The sequence below is a fragment of the Bombyx mandarina genome, chromosome 22 (genome assembly GCF_030267445.1).
Source record: "Bombyx mandarina strain Sakado chromosome 22, ASM3026744v2".
NCBI classification, from domain to species: domain Eukaryota; kingdom Metazoa; phylum Arthropoda; class Insecta; order Lepidoptera; family Bombycidae; genus Bombyx; species Bombyx mandarina.
In genome coordinates, this window is record NC_143228.1 from 1990055 (window position 1) to 2011366 (window position 21312).

The window sequence follows — 21312 nt, forward strand, 5'->3', positions numbered from 1 at the left end:
GAAGATCTTTCCTTTTTTTATTATCATCTTCATCATCATCATCAGCCTTTATCTGCCCACTTCTGGACATAGGCCTTCCCCAATGCCTTCCTTCCTTTCTTTTTTATTATAAACGAATATAATTATTTATAAATGAGCACACGGCCCCCTTGATGGTGAGTGGTTACCGTCGCTCATGTCCGTCAGCAAGACCAATTCGCTGGCTCGCGAAGTCGATTTTTCCTCATCTTCACGCTTCATATAATACTAACACATTCTTATATTAATTTAACTTGCTCCATACAAGCTTGCCTTTTAATTCACCGTGAAAATTCTGTCAACCAACCGAAGATGAGGATGTCTTATTAAGTTCGCTTTTATTAAATTCGTATATTTGTTTGTTTGTATGTAATGGGATATTTGAGAGTTATATTCACCGACATCAAGACGTCTGATTGACTTAAAAATTTGCAGACGCAACAAGAAAAAAAAAACCAATGACAATACAATAACTTTATAACTTCACTCTAATATCCTTACAAAGAGCAGCAGGATGATAAAAATATTAATTATTTATTCGGTCTGCTATTTAAGCCACATTTTTTCAACATCAGCTTCAGTTTGACGAAAGTAATCGGGTTGTTTTGACGATACCTGGTTAATTACGACTTCACCTGCAGCAGCCTTTCCCAAAGTGGGTGATAACGCCCCCTTGTGGGGCGCAGGACTAAAGGGAGCGATAACAGACCCAGAAAAAAAATGGCGGCGTTGTGTAGAAGCTTGGGAGGCCATTTGTAATTTCATCTAGGAGGACCCTTAGACGCCGATTGAGCTTTTTTTTTTTTTTTTTTTTTTTATGATTGAATGTTTACTGATGGCCCGAAGGCCTTTCCAGTTTCACCAGGACAGGTGGGCGAGCAAAGGCTCAGCCAAGAGGGGTGGGATTTGCTAACAACTGCCCGAGCGCCTCCGAAGGAGACCTAACAACTCAAGAGCAATTGTTTCGCGAATGAATCTACTACCGGATCGGAATCGCGACCCGCTGAGAAGATCCGGCGAGAAACTCAGCGGGCTGATGCATGGGTTAGGTTGCACGTCGACCTCTTTGTCGAGTTCGACGAGTACGGTTACCGGGGTCCCTAAGCCTGCCCCTAGTATTAGAGCTGAAGGCATCTAATGCAAAGGTTATTGGATCTGATGGATCCGTAAGGACGTGTCTAGGGCGTCGACGGTGACTGGCTCCTGCATGATCAGGATTCGGGGAGTAGTCAGCGGCGGCAACGATAAGGCGATTATCATGACGCATAGCCTTATCGAAGTATCGTTCCGACGCTGACTTCATGTATTTCCGAATTGATTCGAGGCCCAGGTCGTCGTGTAGGTCAACGTTCCTCACGAACCACGGAGCCCCGACAGCTAACCTGCAAAAGCGGGATTGTAGGGATTGGAGGGTGTCTATGTGTGTGCGGGCCGCGTGAGCGAACACCACACTCGCGTAAGTCATGACGGGCCTTATGCAAGTTTTGTAAAGTGTCACCTTGTTCCGAAGGGACATTTTACTCCGCTTACAGATCATGGGGTAGAGTCTAACGAGAATAAACGCGGCACGGTCACGGACTGATTTTATATGCGGGCGGAATGTCATCGGTGCATCCAGAGTAACGCCCAGGTACTTGACCTTCCTGGCCCAGGGTATGGGTTGTCTAAAGAGAGTAATCGGGGGTGTGAGATTCCTCCTCCTAAACCGGGAGGAAATCCGTGTGGAGCTTCCCCTCTGAAACAGCACCGCAGTACTTTTCGCTGGGTTGATGTCTATGCGCCATTTTCGGAACCACTGTCCTAGGGCTAGGGCTGCGCTCTGAAGCTTCTTCGCGATTAGGGACTTATTTCTACTAGAATAGTAAACAGTCGTGTCGTCGGCGAATAAAGCTAAATGGGTCGGCGGCGACCGGGGAATATCGTTGACGAATAAGCTAAATAGGAGGGGTGAGAGGACAGAGCCTTGCGGGACTCCAGCTGTGAGAGGTCGTGGGGAGGAGCGGGTTCCCTCGACTCGATATCGAAAAGAGCGGTTCGACAAGAAGTCCCGTATGATGAGCACGAGACTATCCGGCACGCCCATGTTGAATAGTTTGAAAATCAAACCATTGTGCCAGACTTTGTCGAACGCTTTTGCGACGTCGAAGAAGAGAGCTCCCGTGTATAACGGTTTTGGTCGATTAAGCCCCACAAGAATGTGCTCCGTGAGGCGGTGCACCTGTTGAACGCATGAGTGATTTGTACGGAATCCGAATTGTTCATCGATGAGAATGCCCTTGGATGAGACGAAGTCTCTGAGGCGTTTGTAGAGCAGACGCTCATACAGTTTGCCTAGAGACATGAGGAGGCTAATCGGGCGGTAGCTCGTCGGATGATTTTTTGGTTTACCGGGTTTATGTATACCGATAACGTCCGCTTCTTTCCACACCGCGGGAAAGATACAGTTCGCCATAGCGGCATTGAAAATAGATGCCAACATCACGATGAGTTGGACGGGTAGAAGTTTAATAACGCGGTTAGATATACCGTCGGAACCGGGAGCCTTGCGAGGACGTAGGTCTTTGATCAAGTCTTTAACTTCTATCGGGGTGACGGGTGGTAATGCATCCGATGGTGGCAAGGAGGCTCTGCGTTCTACCTCACTGTCTACTAATTCTACATGAACAGGGTCCACGGATTGAGTGCTGGGCGTGCACTGGGTTTGCAATGTATCGGCCAGCAGCTCTGCTTTTTCGTCATCATCGAACGCCGCGAGTCGGCCTGAGGGGCCTACGAGGGGGGGCATAGTTACTACTGTATCCGATTTGAGAGTACGAGCTAAGCGGTAGTAAGACCTTTGGGAGGGCGCGAGTCCTTCTAAGAAATCAGACCATCTGGCATCTCGGACTTCGGCGATGCGAGACTTTACGTCGCGTTGTAGGGCACGCATTCGAATACGATTTTCCGCGGTAGGATACCTGTCGTAGGCGCGTATCGAGGCGTTCTTAGCTCTAAGGAGTTCCCTAATATCGTCGGACAATTTGAAGCGGTGAAGGAAGTCCTCCGCTACAACTTGTTTCGATGACCTATCTAATGTCGAGGTGATGTGTGACGTTAAGATGTCTATGGCTTCAGCGGTATCCTGAGGAGACGGGATAGAGTCCGGGTTAAACAGGAGCGATGGTGGATCAGATTCAGCCAGGCTGATGCCCAGCGTGTGCCAATCCACCACAGTCCTCGTGACGGGAACGGAATCGGGAGCGCGACCGAGCTTCATAACGACGGGACGGTGGTCTGAATCTAACTCTGAAACTACTTCGATCGAGTGTAAGCGCAGAGTTACGTTTTTTAATAACGCTATGTCGAGTATATCCGGGCGATGCGCGATATTTAGCGGGTAGTGAGTCGGGGTTAGCGGAGCGACGATATCGAAGGCGAGATCATCGACTAACGCGTCAAGCCGCCTGCCATTCGGGGTTGTGGTGTGTGAGTTCCACCTGATGTGTTTACAATTTAGGTCGCCCGCCAGAATGACAGAGCTCCCCATACCGAGCAGCGCCTCGATATCACTGCTTAGAACGATCTTATCCGGTGGAAGATAAACGGACGCGATAACGATCGGCGCGTGTCCCGTCAGTGAGATTCGGCACACTGATGCTTCGATATTAGCGAGCGCGGGAGGATCGAGCGGGACGCAATGCAGGGCTCTTCTATAGTAAATGACGGTACCACCACCACGGGCAGAGAGCCTGTCGTTCCTGACCATGTTATAGTTCGCGATTTTAGGGTCACGGCGCGCGGGCTTAAGTAGGGTCTCCTGCACTAAAAAGATATCAATTTGATGGTCACGCAAAAAGTCAGAAACCTGATCACGTTGATTTGCGAGACCGTAAGCGTTAAAAAATCCTATCGTTACGGATAGGGGCTTTATTCTACTTATATACGCCATTGATTACCGGCGGAGTGAGGGGAGGACGTACGTATTTAATGACGCGTATACGTCGGCGTATTCCTGCACAACGGCGATAAAGTGTTGTGCAGTGGAGGCAGCGCGAATGGCGTCGCCCAAAGCGTTAACGCGCTCAAAGTTGATCGACTGAAAGAAGTCGATCGCTAAAGCGAGATTTTCGGACGCGGTCGGAGGGCAAGTCGCGGGAGAGGGACGAGTCGTGGGGGCGGGACGAATCGCGGAGGAGGGAGTTGTAGCCGTGTTCGTGTACGGCAGCGGTTTTGCCCAGGCCGAGAAACTGGGCACCGCCGCCGGAACGAACGCTGGCTTAGCCTGCGACGCAGAGGGTGCCGAGGCTTTGATGTCTGGGCCGGAAGCTCGGAGGCGGTTTTGGCGGGCGACGCGGCGATTTATTTTAGGGGCTCGGGGGCAACCACGGTAATTCGCGGGGTGACCCTGTGTTCGACACAGGACGCAGCTAGGCGGTTCCGTCGCGGTTTTTTGGTCGCGAGCGCAGAGGGCCGTGGCGTGATCGCCCAAACACTTAACACATCGGGGGCGCGCGTGACAGTTACGGGAAGAGTGCCCGTACAATTGACAGTTATGGCACTGGCTAGGAGTGCCTTTTTTATGGGGGGCTTCGAGGGCGATACCGGAGAGCCTACAGACGGTCTGTGTGTTGAAGATTTTCTTACCCTCGGGGGTAGGCTGGAGGGTGACTAGAACCATATTATATGGCTCCCTACCGCGATACGGTGCACAGAATTCACTGGAAAGCCCTGTTCTAACAGATCGGCCTTGACGAGCTCTACATCTAACTCTTTAGGGATTCCGCGTATTACAACGCGGAGTTCGCGCTCCTCCTGGAGCGTATAAGTATGGAAACTTATACGTTCCTTACGGAGGTAAGAAGAGAGGGCCCTATGGTCGTCGGGTGTTTGAACCTTAATTTGAATGCCGTTCGCGAGGTTACGGGCATTCGTGAAATTTATATTTTTGGCCTTAAGGGCCAGGCAAACTCGATCCCAAGCTGCCTTCTCCTGAAGGATAACCGGGGGAGGGGTCTGGGTTTTATTTTGTGCCACCGGACGCGGCGACGGAGTGGCACGGGCTGGGGGCGCAACTGGAGTCTGAGGGCGGGGGCGCGACGCGTTCACGGCTTTGCTAATTTTAGCGGCCGCGGGAGCTCGAGACTCCGCGGCACGCTTCTTACCCTTCTGTACCAGGGTGAATCCATCCGTCGATGAGGCGGGGGCGAGGTCGACCTCCATGTCCGAGTCAGAGTCGGAGCACGAGGAGGCGGGTGCAGGCGACCTACGAGCAAGTGTAGGTGTTTTAGAGGGCGCGACGGAGGCCGCGGATGATCGCTCAGCTGAAACGATGGTCACGGCGGACGACGCAGCAGCTTTTCTCGCCAGTATAGGCGACACGGGAGCGGCAGGCACGACAGAGGCTGCGGTGCTCAATGCAGAAGCTCTGCACGCAGGTACAGGCGACGCAGGAGCAGCGAGCGCGGCGGAGTCCTCGAGAGGGCTCGCAGTGTGATTGGCCTTGAAGGCCAGAAACTCTGAGGCGAGCTGTGGGTGGCGAAGTCGGAGGAATTCCGCGAATACAGCGTCCATGATCGCTGAGTACCTAGGTGGGGCGGCCCCGGGTCTTGAAAACACTCGCCTTGCGGCGAGGCCCCAACTTCTCGGACCTGAGCGGTTCTATTGAACACAGGTGGCAATGCGGCGCGATTACTACAGGACAAAGAAAAAGCACAAAAAAACAGAAATTACAAAAAGAAACAAAACAAATAAATACTTGCAGGAAAACACTTTGTCGGCAAATGTTCCACGAACACAAAAATAACTAAAACAAATCAAATAAAAGCTTCCAGGAAACACACTTGGTCGGCAGATGTATCACGAACACAGGCCGCGCGAACAATGGCCGGGCTAACAAAAGCCGGGCGAACAAAGACCGGGCGATCGAGTGGACGATGAGCACGTCCGCACGTGACGGGTGCCTCTATCGGAATGCCGATTGAGCTCTCGCTATAGTGGTTTTTTAGTAAGTGAAAAAATGGGGGCGCTAAAAAAGAATTTATTCTCAAAGTGGGCAGTAGACAAAATAAGTTTGGGAGCCCCCTGATCTACAGCATACATGGACCGATTTAAATTTTCTTATACGAAATATGATTGGCCATCCTGAATACTTAACGGTAAGCAGCAGGTTGGCTCTACCCCTGGCATGGCTGAAATCCAAGCGCAACGGTAACCACTCACCATCAGGTTGACCATATGCTCGTCTGCCTACAAGAGCAATAACAAAAACGTACCACACTGGCAGATCACTATTAACATTCAACCTCCTTAAAATTCAACTCCGTTCCAAAAACACTCCATACTTTTATGATTACAAATACATTAATATAATTTAATTAACAATCGCTGTATGCGTAATTAAAGGCACAAATAATGGTGCCATAAACTTTCATCTCTCAACCGTCTGACACTCTTGACGACACTGCGGCACCGTTAACGACACTCGACATTGGACTACAGAGCTGCGCTTGTGCTGCGTGTCGACAGTATGTGCATCAGATCGGTACGCAGTCGATCCCTTATTCAACCCTAGTTTCTTGAGCTGAAATAATTTTGTGGTCTAAGATACAAGTTTCGGAGTGTTATTTTTTATTTTATTAGTCCACTTTGTCATATACTGCTGAATGAGCGTAGCATAACCTGCATCCACTTTCTAAGAATCTCACAGCTTGAATCATAAAATGAAAATAAAGATTTGGAGACGACGAGTTGGTAAGGAATGCACAGTCAAGTCTGAATTAGCGATTTAGTGCCGTGGGAACCTTCGTCCGTCTGTGAAATTAAAAAAATATATAATAAAGAAGTTGGATAACTTAAATTTAAGAATCTACCAATCACTTTACTTACTTATACCATAGTGGAGACCATATGACTGTGTTATCCTTGCAACGCATATGTTGACTACAATAGCCAATAGAGGTACCTAAAAGCACCGTTAGTCGATCGGGAGGATCCGAAATGACGTGTTTTGGGTGACGTCGACTGTTTACCATTCGGTCCGCAGGATCGGGAATGAAGTTCCGGCGGCCACGTTTAGAGGATTCTCGTGTCGGGCAGCTTTTTCGAAATGCAAATAAGTGAACTTAATGTGGTACCACATTATTAACCTCGACACGAAGATATCTACGAGTAGAACGTATCAATACTCTTTTAACTTGGACCAAAACAAAACAGACAGTATACTCATAAACCGATGTCGTATAAAAAGTCAGCGTGAATAACCTTACAGTTCGTAAATTTTACGACATACCACGGCAGGCATTTGTATGTGATCTCTCCGTCTGCGGATCCTGAGGCTTTATCGTTAGTTAGCGACATGTTTTATTGCATCTGTTGACATTTACACCGCGAGATATGATGGCTGTATAGTAAGTAGATGGGATATCGTAAAGTTTTCCTTCATTAATGTTAATGCATTCTTGTTTTATTTTCGGCATTAATCCCATAGAGTAGAGTGCATTAACATAAAGCTATTATAGCTTTTGTTCAAGTTAAACATTACCAAATGTAATTAATTTTAGAACAGGGATAGGCAATGCATCTTCAAAGTCTTCTGAGTAGCAGTTCAGTAACTGAGCAAGGGAAAGTTCATAGAATCTTTTCAAAAATGGCTGCCTCAAACTGTTTCTTTTCTAAATTAAAGGGTTGAAAGCATTTAGATTCAATAACGTGCTAAGTACCTTTTAAAATTATTTTTATGTTCTTTAAAAACATTTCTTGACAATCACTACTTTAATAAATAAATCTTGATTTGACAAATTTTTGACATTAGTGTCACATGTTAACGTTGCTTCTTTTTCATAGACCTAGGTTTCATACTTCAGTGTTCTTTTTACGATACTATTAAAATCATAAAGTAGAACATGATTAAGCTTAATCTTATACCTTTAAACGAGCAATTCTTGTATATATATAACAGAGAGAGAGAGAGAGAGAGAGAGAGAGAGATAGTATTCATTATTGTACACCAAAAAACAAATAAACAGTGCTATACATTAAACACAAAAAAGTACAATTGGCGGTCTTATCGCTAAGAGCGATATATATATAATCTGAATCTCAGAAACGGCTCCTACGATTTTTATAAAATTTAGTATACAGGGGATTTCGGGGGCGATAAATAGATCTAGCTACGATTTATTTTCAGAAAATGTTGGTTTTTTCGTGTTTTCATCATCACATCTATTGGCGAATAATAATACTATTTATCATAATTGAAAGCAACTACAATAACACTAAAGCTATTTCAGCAGATGGCGTTGTTAATGCACCCGAAGCCAATGAGTGTTTGCTTTAAGGTTAGACCAAGAAAATGAATTGTTTATTTATATTATTTCTGTCTTTTTAACTGACGTGTTCACTTAAAAATGCCTAAACGATCTTGGAATATTTCATTAAATATAATTTCTAGAAAACTCAATTTATCAAAAAAAAAACCGTCATCGTCTAGTAAAATAAAAACGGAAATTAAATTAATCACCCGCAAAACATGTACAAGTTTCAAGAAGAATAATTTTTTGATTGTCAGTCTTGCCTAGAAGAACTAGGATTTTTCGAAGCTAGAACAGCTACCTACCTAGGCCAATACCGCACTGAACTACTTAAATTCTATCCGCTAAACAACAATAATAACCAATCCAATAAATAGACGAAATTCAACAGAATCGGGACATTCACCCCTTCAATAAAATACAGAACGTTAAGCGACAAACGAGCGAAATAAAAAGGGCCGCTTTTCACCGTATAAGCGTTACCATAAAAAAGGTTTTCAGTGAGCAAGTGAATCATAATTTATGAATTCCGGTGTCCGGGCCACGTTGGAGATTTACGCGGGGTCATTGTGTCGGCGCGATCCTGGACTACAACTCACACAGACTTAGCAACGGCGCAGAGGGTATTGTTGTCGTAATTTCATTAGACTTACCCGAACTCAATCGGGTATAGAAGTTTCGGATGTGTAAAAAAATTTGGTGATATTTTTGGAAAGGATGAGGGCGGACGGTTAGCGTGGTATGAACGTGTGATGAGTAGAGAGGAGATACATGTGACTAGGAGATGTATTGAAATGGTAGTGCAAAGTACTGGTGGTATTTACTGGTGGTAAGACCTCTTGTGAGTTCGCGCGGGTAGGTACCACGACCCTGCCTATTTCTGCCGTGAAGCGGTACTTGAGACCTTAGAACTTATTTGTCAAGGTGGGTGGCGCATTTACGTTGTAGATGTTTATGGGCTCCATAAACCACTTAACACCAGGTGGGCTGTGAGCTCGTACACCCGTCCAAGCAATAAAAAAGGTAGAGAGGTAAGAGGTCAACCGAAGAAGACATGAAGGAGGATGTGAATGACGATATGAGAGAAAGAGGAGTGAGCGCTGAGATGACGGCTGATAGAGGAGAATGGAATGAAAAATTGTGCTGTGCCGACCCCACCTAGTGGGATAAGGTGGAGAAAAAGAAGAAGAAGAGACGATCTATCTTATCGAATGTTTATCCTTTTCAAAACCTAAAGATCGTGATCCGTATTGTATTATAATAACAGGTTATGATAATATAGTCCGTAACAGAACGTAGTGTATGCTTCGCGACTGAACAATATATTGCGGTCGTAAAATGTGTAAGTAATATGTAAAAATAAAATAAAAACGCATCACGGTTCAGTAGCAAGCAATTAATTTCATATGTTTTATATCGTATTAGAAAATATAAGTCAGTCCATGTACGCTTGTAGGTAAACTCGCAGTTAAACAAAATACCATAAAAACAATTCGATCTGATGTCCAAAAAATGTTTAGTTTTACTAAGAAAAATCGTAGTATTAATTTAAAAACTATATATTTTTTACATATTTCAATAGCACAGGGAACAAACAATTTATATCTTTATCCTCTTGATACTGATGAAACTATTTCAAATTTTCAAGTTAATCGGTAATGTTGAAAGCAGTGAGTGAAAATGACTTTCAAATATTTCTTACAAACAATCATACATACATACATAACAAGCTTATACTCGTAAATGCGCGTCAAAAAACCGTCCTATATTTTTTTAAACTATTACAACACATGCGACGTTTTTTACAGCGTATTACAAAATTATTAGAACTAACACGTTTAAAGTTCTCGTGAGCCTCGTCCTGTCTATCCATTAATCGCTCTGAAATGAGCATTCGTTAATGAAACATAAGGGGTGTGTGGCAGCCCTCGGCACAACCCCTGCGCATCTCCGAGGGTAGACGCTGAACTCAAAGCAGATACACGGCCTCGGTAATCATTATCCTAAGGTTTTCAGGATGTAATCATTTTTAGTATAGACGGATCATAGCATATTCTACAACAAGCAGTTCTCATATGAGCTCTCGAGAGATGGGTGGCTTTGTCGTCTATCTAAGTTCCGAAATATCGTAGGCTCATCTAATGAAATAAAGACGACACAACACTATCAAGTACCATCCTTCGACCTATTTTTTATTCACTTATTGCAAAGATAGATGTACTAAACGAAGATTGTCCCACGCTTCGAACCGAAACTCATGACTGTTTCGCTGAAGAAATAGGCAAGATTTACTGGTGGTAGGACCTCTTGTGAGTCCGCGCGGGTAGGTACCACCACCCTGCCTATTTTTGTCGTGAAGCAGTAATGCGTTTCGGTTTGAAGGGTGGGGCAGCCGTTGTAACTATACTTGAGACCTTAGAACTTATATCCCAAGATGGGTGGCGCATTTACGTTGTAGATGTCTATGGGCTCCAGTAACCACTTAACACCAGGTGGGCTGTGAGCTCGTTCACCCATTTAAGAAAAAAAAAAAGATGATCGTACCTACCCGTACTGGCTCTCAATACGCTCTACAATCAATAAATGCCGATCGGCGACAGTAATAACCTGTTGTAATAATACTCATAGAATACCGTTGCCTATTCTCCAGTGAATCAGCTAGTCACACCGCACAGCGAAATACGCTTTTATGTGGTCGACACACAAATCTGCAGTATTCCCGCAAATGTTTACAAATTAACAACGCTATCAGTCGGAATGACCACTTGTGAGTGACGGCACGTCCGCTCTTTACGTCCCCGGCGAGAACCGACAGCCGATCTCCTGAAATATTTATACGAATACATATGAACCGAGAATAAGATGGGATTTTCGTGTCATTCATTTTAAGACTGCTGATTGCATTAGTAGCGTAGTCGTTTACTGGTAGTAGGACGTGTTATGAATCCGCGCGGGTAGGTACCACGACCCTGCCTATTTCTTCCGTGAAGCAGTAATGCGTTTCGTTTTGAAGAGTGGGGTAGCCATAGTACTGTAAAAACTGAGACCTTAGAGCTTACTTCTAGAGGTAGGTGGCGGCATTTACGTTGTAGATGTCTAAGGGCTCTGGAGACCACTTAACACCAGGTGGAGGAAGTCGTCGTGGCCTAAAGGATAAGACGTCCGGTGCATTCATGTTGAAGCGATGCAATGGTGTTCGAATCCCGCAGGCGGGTACCAATTTTTCTAATGAAATACGTACTCAATAAATGTTCACGATTGACTTCCACGGTGAAGGAATAACATCGTGTAATAAAAATCAAACCCGCAAAATTATAATTTGGGTAATTACTGGTGGTAGAACCACTTAGGAGTCCGTGCGGAAAGGTACCCCCGCCCTGTCTATTTCTGCCGTGAACCAGTAATGCGTTTCGGTTTGGAGGGCGGGGCAGCCGTTGTACTGTAAAAACTGAGACCTCAGAACTTACTTCTCGAGGTAGGTGGCGGCATTTACGTTGTAGATGTCTAAGGGCTCTGGAGACCGCTTAACACCAGGTGAACCGTAAGCTCGTTCACTTATATAAGCAATAAAAAAAATAAAAAAACAGCTTTATAAACGGTTGCTCTAATAACTATCAACATTGCAAAAATAAGGTGTTGTTATATCATTCTCAATTGAATACCTAAACATTTACTAACACGACAACGACACGTGCGATAGTAGTGACAGAATATGAGGATCGCATTCACTAGTTCGGGACAGTATAACAACAATTTTGTTGAAGCGAAACTGTGAGTCCGCTGTCGCTTTGAGACAAGCATTGTACTGGACCCTTTTCACAACTTCACATCAATTCGAGAACTTTCGGTCATTTTGCACGTTTATTTTGCTATTCTACGCTTACCGTATGTATACAGGCAGTCAATTTTCTGTTATTCGGTCACTGGACTCATAAACGTTAAATTACCTTGAGATTTGAGGTCGAAATTTGAATTTAAAGAACGCGTACTTGACCTTCGAGTGGAGATTTAATTAATTCGGTATATCAGCTGAATACAATAATGAACTATCAAGGAGTAACACACCACAGGCGACAATGACCACGAAAACTGCTATTTATTCGAAATAAATAAATAAATATTTACTAACAATCACGCCACGTTAACTGGTCCCGTGATAAGTTCGTAAAGAACTTGTGTTACAGGTACCAGATAACGGAAATAAATGTAAGATTTTTATTATACACATACATATATTTAATATACCATAGAAATGATCCATAACCCTAGAAAAGACATTTATATTTAATTTTATCATACAAATATCTTCCCTTGGCGGAATTCGAACCCGCGACCCCCTTGTGTAGTGACCATGTCACTTACCACTACACCAGACGGCCGTTAAATGTGGAAATAATAAACGCTAGATTAAACCGTAAAAGTAATTTTAAATATCAAGCGCAGAGCGTAGTTGCTCGCTCCGGGCATTTCAATATTGCAATAATTGTTACGTTATAATACTCATTGTAAAAATAAATATTTAAAAAAAATCTAATTTTAAAAAAAAAACTAATATTAAAAAAAAAAGACATGCCCGCTGAGTTTCTTGCCAGTTCTACTCAGGACGGAGGCTAGTTTTTGTGAATTGGCAGTAGTTCTTTTGACGTTCAACAAATATGTACTTTCATTTATGTTGATTTTTTTTTTATTTGATTTGATTTGAAAAAGTAAATAGGGTCTGTATCCTTCAAATGCAACACTATTGGTCTCTCCAATGTGTTCAATCAAAATATGAACCTTAGAATTTTATTGTAAGCTTGTAATGGTAATACCTAAATCCTAAGTTAGCAAATTTTAAAATTTGCTCATGGCAACCCTCTCTCTTCCTTTCCTGATTTTTAGCGCGGTGCATGGCAAATTGTAATTTAATTAAATAAGACGTGTGGCACTCGGAGACTGCCGCGGTAAAGCTATTGCAAAGCATTTTTTATCAACTTATGAAATTACAATTGGACAATGATAACTTAATATTAAAACAATAATAAAATTAAGACCACGCTATATTTATAAATATTAACAAAAGCAAAACATCAACTGTCCCCTTGACACTCATAAGCTAGACCGCGTGAGAGAGAGATGGGCAGACTTTTCATGATGCTCATGCAGTGCGACGTCACGCCGCGCGTTTATTCACAAACACTACACCAGCGCAACGTGTGAATGTGTTGAATGCGAGCTACATAGTAAGCGTAGTGAGGGTGTCAGGTTATTTTCGTTATGGAATTTCTTGATTCAGTCGCCGCGCTCAAGGCCCGCGATAGAAGCTATGCTATATATTAATAAAATCAGAATAAACGCAAATATTTATTTTACACGTCTGTATTTTATTAACACACTGAATTTTGTATAATCTATTCACCCTAAGATAGGAAAACGCGTGGAAATATTTTGCGCCCCAAATCTAGTCAAGTATCGAGTCTACTAATAAAGTAAATCTTTAGAATGGGATACACGCTAGTATTACCGGTTCTAGAAAGCAATGGATTGATAACGTGTCACTTTTATCAAAGTAAGTGAGCTACACTTACTACGAGTACAGCAGCTGCCCCTTCAAACCGAAACGCATTATTGCTTCACGGCAGAAATAGGCAGTGTGATAGTACCCGCCCACGTGGACTCACAAGAAGTCCTACCACCAGTAATAAGTGTCTACGAAAATAAAATCTATATCGCTTTCTAATCAATTTGTATATCAATGTTTTTTTTATTGCTTAGATTGGTGGACGAGCTCACAGCCCACCTGGTGTTAAGTGGTTACTGGAGCCCATAGACATCTACAACGTAAATGCGCCACCCATCTAGAGATACAAGTTCTAAAGTCTCAGTATAGTTACAACGGCTGCCCCGCCTTTCAAACCGAAACGCATTACTGCTTCACGGCAGAAATAGGCAGGCTGGTGGTACCCACCCGCGCGGACTCACAAGAGGTCCTACCACCAGTAAAGTGAGAGGCAGTTTCAAACCGAAATACAACAGTAGTTCAAATCAGGACATTGAAATTATATTGTACTCTTTTGATAAATCAATCTATCTTAATTAAGATCAGGTCGCATGAGTTCGGAAAAATTTAATTAACGAAAAATTAATTGTTAAACTTTATTTGTTTAACGTAAATCTTTATTATCCCTTCCTCGCGGTCATACCCCGCCGAATATGTATCACAATCATGTCTTTATGTAATTCTAGAGACTAGAAAAAATCTATAGAGAAAATAAAAAGATTGTACGTCACCTACCCAGTGTTAAGAATCTCTCTCTTTTTCTTCACCTTATCTCACTAAGTGGGGTCGGCACAGGAGATTTCTCTCTTCCATTCTCTTTTGTCAGCCGTCAGCCCAACACTCACTCCCCTCTCTCTCATATCGTCATTCACACACTCCATCCATGTCTTCTTCAGTTGACCTCTTCCTCCTCTACTTTGTATAATCATCTCCTTACATCTCCTAGTCACATGTATCTTCTCTACGCATCAGAAGTCCATACCACGCTATTAGGAAAGAATCATTCTTCCCAAATATATTTTATTCTCATTAATTTCATTTTCACCAAATAATCTCTCGTTATCTTTCGGCCATCCATTGTTATGGGATTTCGCGCGTTGCCATAGTGACAGTCAAAATTTAATAAACATTTCCAAAGAGTTTAATATCTGACAGAATTTCAGAATGCTTACGTGTAATTCTTGCAAAATTCAATTTCATTTTAAAGGAACGGGTTAGATGAAAATCATTTGCGGGATTAAATTAAAGACGAAGCTCTGATATACCACAATTAAAATTAGATCAAAGTGGCTGGTAGACTTTTCATCGTAATTCTTTGAGACAAACGGACATTAGAAAGACGAGAATGGACGAACCTTTAATTAATACTTTTAAATTTAATATTTTAACAAGCTATTTCAACAAGCTTCAATCCTGGAGACCTGCTAGAAAAAGTAGCGCACATAATAATTATCAATTCATACTGTATTCGTTTTAAAAAACTCATTCACAATATCTTTCGAACGCTTCGTCGCGTGCTCTCAAGCGGGGAATAATTTCAAAATCCACCTCACAAAAGACCGCATGATTAAAACACGAGTACGTGCAAAATAAAGATGCACACAAACCTGAGCATTGTAAATGATAATTTAATATTATAAAATAAAAAAACTGGCATCTGCCATCTTTTTTTTTTTTTGTGATTGAAAGTTTACTGGTGGCCCGAAGGCCTTTCCAATTTCACCAGGACAGGTGGGCGAGCAAAGGCTCAGCCAAGAGGGGTGGGATTTGCTAACAACTGCCCGAGCGCCTCCGAAGGAGACCTAACAACTCAAGAGCAATTGTTTCGCGAATGAATCTACTACCGGATCGGAATCGCGACCCGCTGAGAAGATCCGGCGAGAAACTCAGCGGGCTGATGCATGGGTTAGGTTGCACGTCGACCTCTTTGTCGAGTTCGACGAGTACGGTTACCGGGGTCCCTAAGCCTGCCCCTAGTATTAGAGCTGAAGGCATCTAATGCAAAGGTTATTGGATCTGATGGATCCGTAAGGACGTGTCTAGGGCGTCGACGGTGACTGGCTCCTGCATGATCAGGATTCGGGGAGTAGTCAGCGGCGGCAACGATAAGGCGATTATCATGACGCATAGCCTTATCGAAGTATCGTTCCGACGCTGACTTCATGTATTTCCGAATTGATTCGAGGCCCAGGTCGTCGTGTAGGTCAACGTTCCTCACGAACCACGGAGCCCCGACAGCTAACCTGCAAAAGCGGGATTGTAGGGATTGGAGGGTGTCTATGTGCGTGCGGGCCGCGTGAGCGAACACCACACTCGCGTAAGTCATGACGGGCCTTATGCAAGTTTTGTAAAGTGTCACCTTGTTCCGAAGGGACATTTTACTCCGCTTACAGATCATGGGGTAGAGTCTACCGAGAATAAACGCGGCACGGTCACGGACTGATTTTATATGCGGGCGGAATGTCATCGATGCATCCAGGGTAACGCCCAGGTACTTGACCTTCCTGGCCCAGGGTATGGGTTGTCTAAAGAGAGTAATCGGGGGTGTGAGATTCCTCCTCCTAATCCGGGAGGAAATCCGTGTGGAGCTTCCCCTCTGAAATAGCACCGCAGTACTTTTCGCTGGGTTGATGTCTATGCGCCATTTTCGGAACCACTGTCCTAGGGCTAGGGCTGCGCTCTGAAGCTTCTTCGCGATTAGGGACTTATTTCTACTAGAATAGTAAACAGTCGTGTCGTCGGCGAATAAAGCTAAATGGGTCGGCGGCGACCGGGGAATATCGTTGACGAATAAGCTAAATAGGAGGGGTGAGAGGACAGAGCCTTGCGGGACTCCAGCTGTGAGGGGTCGTGGGGAGGAGCGGGTTCCCTCGACTCGATATCGAAAAGAGCGGTTCGACAAGAAGTCCCGTATGATGAGCACGAGACTATCCGGCACGCCCATGTTGAATAGTTTGAAAATCAAACCATTGTGCCAGACTTTGTCGAACGCTTTTGCGACGTCGAAGAAGAGAGCTCCCGTGTATAACGGTTTTGGTCGATTAAGCCCCACAAGAATGTGCTCCGTGAGGCGGTGCACCTGTTGAACGCATGAGTGATTTGTACGGAATCCGAATTGTTCATCGATAAGAATGCCCTTGGATGAGACGAAGTCTCTGAGGCGTTTGTAGAGCAGACGCTCATACAGTTTGCCTAGAGACATGAGGAGGCTAATCGGGCGGTAGCTCGTCGGATGATTTTTTGGTTTACCGGGTTTATGTATGCCGATAACGTCCGCTTCTTTCCACACCGCGGGAAAGATACAGTTCGCCATAGCGGCATTGAAAATAGATGCCAACATCACGATGAGTTGGACGGGTAGAAGTTTAATAACGCGGTTAGATATACAGTCGGAACCGGGAGCCTTGCGAGGACGTAGGTCTTTGATCAAGTCTTTAACTTCTATCGGGGTGACGGGTGGTAACGCATCCGATGGTGGCAAGGAGGCTCTGCGTTCTACCTCACTGTCTACTAATTCTACATGAACAGGGTCCACGGATTGAGTGCTGGGCGTGCACTGGGTTTGCAATGTATCGGCCAGCAGCTCTGCTTTTTCGTCATCATCGAACGCCGCGAGTCGGCCTGAGGGGCCTACGAGGGGGGCATAGTTACTACCGTATCCGATTTGAGAGTACGAGCTAAGCGGTAGTAAGACCTTTGGGAGGGCGCGAGTCCTTCTAAGAAATCAGACCATCTGGCATCTCGGACTTCGGCGATGCGAGACTTTACGTCGCGTTGTAGGGCACGCATTCGAATACGATTTTCCGCGGTAGGATACCTGTCGTAGGCGCGTATTGAGGCGTTCTTAGCTCTAAGGAGTTCCCTAATATCGTCGGACAATTTGAAGCGGTGAAGGAAGTCCTCCGCTACAACTTGTTTCGATGACCTATCTAATGTTGAGGTGATGTGTGACGTTAAGATGTCTATGGCTTCAGCGGTATCCTGAGGAGACGGGATAGAGTCCGGGTTAAACGGGAGCGATGGTGGATCAGATTCAGCCAGGCTGATGCCCAGCGTGTGCCAATCCACCACAGTCCTCGTGACGGGAACGGAATCGGGAGCGCGACCGAGCTTCATAACGACGGGACGGTGGTCTGAATCTAACTCTGAAACTACTTCGATCGAGTGTAAGCGCAGAGTTACGTTTTTTAATAACGCTATGTCGAGTATATCCGGGCGATGCGCGATATTTAGCGGGTAGTGAGTCGGGGTTAGCGGAGCGACGATATCGAAGGCGAGATCATCGACTAACGCGTCAAGCCGCCTGCCATTCGGGGTTGTGGTGTGTGAGTTCCACCTAATGTGTTTACAATTTAGGTCGCCCGCCAGAATGACAGAGCTCCCCATACCGAGCAGCGCCTCGATATCACTGCTTAGAACGATCTTATCCGGTGGAAGATAAACGGACGCGATAACGATCGGCGCGTGTCCCGTCAGTGAGATTCGGCACACTGATGCTTCGATATTAGCGAGCGCGGGAGGATCGAGCGGGACGCAATGCAGGGCTCTTCTATAATAAATGACGGTACCACCACCACGGGCAGAGAGCCTGTCGTTCCTGACCATGTTATAGTTCGCGATTTTAGGGTCACGGCGCGCGGGCTTAAGTAGGGTCTCCTGCACTAAAAAGATATCAATTTGGTGGTCACGCAAAAAGTCAGAAACCTGATCACGTTGATTTGCGAGACCGTAAGCGTTAAAAAATCCTATCGTTACGGATAGGGGCTTTATTCTACTTATATACGCCATTGATTACCGGCGGAGTGAGGGGAGGACGTACGTATTTAATGACGCGTATACGTCGGCGTATTCCTGCACAACGGCGATAAAGTGTTGTGCAGTGGAGGCAGCGCGAATGGCGTCGCCCAAAGCGTTAACGCGCTCAAAGTTGATCGACTGAAAGAAGTCGATCGCTAAAGCGAGATTGTCGGACGCGGTCGGAGGGCAAGTCGCGGGAGAGGGACGAGTCGCGGGGGCGGGACGAATCGCGGAGGAGGGAGTTGTAGCCGTGTTCGTGTACGGCAGCGGTTTTGCCCAGGCCGAGACACTGGGCACCGCCGCCGGAACGAACGCTGGCTTAGCCTGCGACGCAGAGGGTGCCGAGGCTTTGATGTCTGGGCCGGAAGCTCGGAGGCGGTTTTGGCGGGCGACGCGGCGATTTATTTTAGGGGCTCGGGGGCAACCACGGTAATTCGCGGGGTGACCCTGTGTTCGACACAGGACGCAGCTAGGCGGTTCCGTCGCGGTTTTTTGGTCGCGAGCGCAGAGGGCCGTGGCGTGATCGCCCAAACACTTAACACATCGGGGGCGCGCGTGACAGTTACGGGAAGAGTGCCCGTACAATTGACAGTTATGGCACTGGCTAGGAGTGCCTTTTTTATGGGGGGCTTCGACAGCGATACCAGAGAGCCTACAGACGGTCTGTGTGTTAAAGATTTTCTTACCCTCGGGGGTAGGCTGGAGAGCGACTAGAACCATATTATATGGCTCCCTACCGCGACCAGTGTGCATACGGTGCACAGAATTCACTGGTAGGCCTTGTTCTAACAGGTCGGCTTTTACGAGCTCTACATCTAACTCTTTAGGGATTCCGCGTATTACAACGCGGAGTTCGCGCTCCTCCTGGAGCGTATACGTATGGAAACTTATACGCTCCTTACGGAGGTAAGAAGAGAGGGCCCTATGGTCGTCGGGTGTTTGAACCTTAATTTGAATGCCGGACGCGAGGTTACGGGCATTCGTGAAATTTATATTTTTGGCCTTAAGGGCCAGGCAAACTCGATCCCAAGCTGCCTTCTCCTGAAGGATAACCGGGGGAGGGGTCTGGGTTTTATTTTGTGCCACCGGACGCGGCGACGGAGTGGCACGGGCTGGGGGCGCAACGGGAGTCTGAGGGCGGGGGCGCGACGCGTTCACGGCTTTGCTAATTTTAGCGGCCGCGGGAGCTCGAGACTCCGCGGCACGCTTCTTACCCTTCTGTACCAGGGTGAATCCATCCGTCGATGAGGCGGGGGCGAGGTCGACCTCCATGTCCGAGTCAGAGTCGGAGCACGAGGAGGCGGGTGCAGGCGACCTACGAGCAAGTGTAGGTGTTTTAGAGGGCGCGACGGAGGCCGCGGATGATCGCTCAGCTGAAACGATGGTCACGGCGGACGACGCAGCAGCTTTTCTCGCCAGTATAGGCGACACGGGAGCGGCAGGCACGACAGAGGCTGCGGTGCTCAATGCAGAAGCTCTGCACGCAGGTACAGGCGACGCAGGAGCAGCGAGCGCGGCGGAGTCCTCGAGAGGGCTCGCAGTGAGATTGGCCTTGAAGGCCAAAAACTCCGAGGCGAGCTGTGGGTGGCGAAGTCGGAGGAATTCCGCGAATACAGCGTCCATGATCGCTGAGTACCCAGGTGGGGCGGCCCCGGGTCTTGAAAACACTCGCCTTGCGGCGAGGCCCCAACTTCTCGGACCTGAGCGGTTCTATTGAACACAGGTGGCAATGCGGCGCGATTACTACAGGACAAAGAAAAAGCACAACAAAACAGAAATTACGAAAAGAAACAAAAACAAATAAATACTTGCAGGAAACCACTTTGTCGGCAGATGTACCACGAACACAGAAACAACAAAAGGAAACAAAACAAATAAAAACTTCCAGAAAGAGCACTTAGTCGGCAGATGTACCACGAACACAGGCCGCGCGAACAATGGCCGGGCTAACAAAAGCCGGGCGAACAAAGACCGGGCGATCGAGTGGACGATGAGCACGTCCGCACGTGACGGGTGCCTCTATCGGAATGCATCTGCCATCTCTATAGCAATCGCTAAGTACACAACATTGAATATTAAATAATTCGTACCCTTTTTCTTTCTAACGTCAGGGAAATCGTTTATGGATACCCGGTCGAGATATTAGACATTTCGCACCCTCTTGGTACTTACTATAGCAAAAACTTTTCTGAAGTTTTAAATATTGTTCTTAATGAAAAACCAAAAATAACAAAAACAAACAAATGACTATAGGTACTCATAAAAAATAACAAACAAATCGCACCGGAAAAATGATAAACTTATAATACGTAATTATTCATGGTACGTAGAGCGTGTTTGTACGCTCTGATTCTGAGTCCGAATGGTTAGATACCATGATTCTGCTGTAGTTGAATGATGGTACTACCATTATAAAATACAATTGCAACTTCAACATTGTGTCTCAAGATGGGTGGTGGCATTCATGTTATAATATTTATGTCTCGGGTAACAACATAGCAACACGGCTGTAAGCTCGTCAATACAGCGAAATAAAATGATAGCTAGATAGCTAGATATAATCTATATTTTAAAGCTTTAAATCCTCACATCAATATCCTATTTGGCTATGTCCCGTTCTCATGCAGGAACAATAACTCCTATGGTAATATGTAATATGGTAATATGGTA